Source organism: Barbatula barbatula, assembly GCF_947034865.1.
Source record: "Barbatula barbatula genome assembly, chromosome: 1".
Lineage (NCBI taxonomy): Eukaryota > Metazoa > Chordata > Actinopteri > Cypriniformes > Nemacheilidae > Barbatula > Barbatula barbatula.
Window position 1 is genome coordinate 14,842,740 of NC_136766.1, and position 3,172 is coordinate 14,845,911.

The window sequence follows — 3,172 nt, forward strand, 5'->3', positions numbered from 1 at the left end:
CATTGAAGATATCAGCATCTTTTGTATAAGCTGAACATTTAAAAAATGGTAGGATCGAAATTTTCATTCAAGTTTTATGGCCTTTGACATATAATTAAAGAAACATCCAGTGATGGAACAAGAAACGAGGCTACCCGGGACCACAAATGCATTACCGCTACAACATAAATTAAGGGTGTGTGCCTTTGACATAAATCTAACAGGGTCCGATGGCCAGGGAGCAGCGAGAACTTTTTATTCCTCCTTGGATCATCTCCATATCCTCCCCTTCCCTCAGTGTTACCCTTCTCACACATACACTCACTAGAATGACTTAAGCCTCTACTCCTCCCTCTATGACCAAATCTCCAGCATTTTAGCAGCAAGCTCACAGGGGGTAATTGGGTCTTAAAAAAACAACTTGTCCTATCGCTATGAGGAATTGATCTTAATTATGGTGAGATTTATTTGGGCCTATTACCTTATAATGGATTATAGCTCACAAACTTAATGCAGCTGGCTATCAATCATATCGATGTGGAAAGATATACCTTAGGTATTTTATATAGCTTTTAGAAATGTTATTATTCCACTTAGAGTCGAGTCATTTCACAGAAGAATACGAGAGGTTTCATTTCATGGAATTCATTAAGGACAATAACAGGGTTTTATGAAACCATTCATGTTTAAGAGGTCGAATTGCTTTAGTGAGAAGAATCTGCCTACAGAAATTGTCATCAGTTTGTTTAAGAAATTTTGACATAATGAAGTTGGGATTTCTTAGGGTCTAGGTTTTGGTAGATGTGTGATGAGACACTGCTAATAGCTGATAAAAGTATTTTTAAAGTTTTCTGTGTGGGATTCTACAAACATGTGAATATAATTTTACCAATATTTGACCAAAATATTGATATATTTCAATTTAACAATTTCAATAAGTGGGATACTGATTTTCTTCTGATTGTGTACATACAAATTCTACACTTGTTTAACAAAATATTTTTATATTAATTTCCTTCAGCACATCGTCCAAATGTATTTCTCTGTGTTCAACCAAACAAATACACTTATACAGATTTGGAGAGTGATTAATTCATGAAATAACTTTCATTTTTGGGTGAAATATCCCTTTAACTACATGTAGCAGCATAAACTGTGTAATAGTGCTTACTCTAGAAATGTATTCTCTTAAAAGGTTCCCTGCTGGAAAAAACATATGATATCAGGTTAGGGTGGTAAGCCTGTTTATTAAAATAGGATGGCAGGTTTGTCCACAAAGCTGGTCCAACTGATCTATCATCTGTATCAACCTGGCCTGGTTAATAAACATTAAAAATCAGCAAAAAGTTGTGCCACTTTTTATTTATTTATCTTTATTCTAGTTCCAGTTAAAAGCATTTTGTATTTTCTGATTAGAGTGCAATATAATAGACACTCTATAACACACTATCACAGTATAATACATAATGTAAAAATATGTAAAAATGTAAAGGATTTCCAATACTCTATTGCTTTTTTTATTCAAAATGCACACCAATTTTGAGGCAATATGTCTGAAATATTTAATCTTAACAGATGAGGGATGAGAGGACTACTCTCCCATTAAAAGACTATGGGTGCCTCCCTGTGGAGGGTTTTTACATCTTATAATTCGTTGACCTTAATAACAGTTGTATAGCTGTGGCACCTATTAAACTGCCTTATTCACCAAGAGAGAAGCACATTATATTTTTTTGTTTGTTTATATTTTTAAAACATAACTTTGTGTATAATTGCAGACCAATAACCATATGACACATTTGTGACATTTCAATAACATGTCTAGAGCAAAGAAAGGCAGTTTTGACATTCATAAATCAATAACCTCCATTTTTACAAGATAGTATTCTACATTGTGTTGTATTCAATCTTGGTACATTTTTGCATTAAAAGGGCGTTGATACAGAAGATGACCAGCATCATCAAAAGTAAGGGTTTTTCACCCTCTACCGGCCAAATAGAAATACAGCACTTGTTTCTTGGAAGGCAATAATTTGCAAGAATACGGTGAGGCTTTCCAAACATTATCCGATGTAATGACAACTTCTTGCTATTATCATTAAAGTTTGCAATGTTAGCAACCTGTACGGCTTCCTTTAAATATAGGCCTATTTACAAATAAACACTAAATATAACATAAAAATTAAACGGTTTAAGGTAATAAGAACATACAAATTATAAAACATATCTAATACTAAGCATTAAAAGTATTATGTTTTTTTTGAAGAATGTTATATTTTAAAAACCTTTATTTGCATTTACATTTTACGAGAAAAACACTATTGATATATAATGAACTGCGGCTCTCCCAAAATGTCAACCTAATGTATTTCCGCAGAAAAACAATAGTAGTGTTTACTTAACCACTCTCTGTGCGAGCAAAAGCAATGTTTCTCCTGTATAATATTCAGCAAGATGAGAACAGTAATCAAATGCTTTCAGACATTTACTCTCTCGACAAATCTCACGATTTCTTGATTTACACGAAGAGGTGTTTCATTGCGGAAGCACCTCGAAGCGTTTTAATGGGAGTCAGGATCTCATTTAAAATACCACAGTGTTACCTGAGCCTACACAATCCATCCTGTTTCACCTCTACTGTGCTAAAGTCTCGCCCGACCTGTTTGTGAGATGAGTTTAAATCTTCCGTGGCCTCACCCTTCTCTCCACCTGTGAATGTGAAAGCTACGCTTTTGTTCATGGCCACATCCCCTTCTCCAAAGCCGTGACCTTCAGCACGTACATCAACCTATGTCCTCTGCGTCATTCAAATGGTTTCCACGTCGCTTGACTTAATAAATCGATTTTGAGATAATGACTGGTATCTTAGGAAAGTAAAATGTTTGTACCCTAACCATGAGATTGATTAGCATTTTAACAAAGCATCATCATGAAACTGGTGGGACGATGTTAAATGTTTTATGGCGATGATTTTACTTTAAATGTCGAATTTATGTAATGATGCTAGCAAACCCATGTTTAACTTTAACATAACGTTGGTCCACATTGCGTGAATGGTTTCATCATAGGCTATCGTTGGCCTCTAGTGGCGCAATGGCATCATTGTTGAATTAGTTTTCATCAGATCGGCTTCTGACATTTACATGCATGGCATACCTGACACGCTTCAGCTGTTCTTTAACAGGAAGTGACG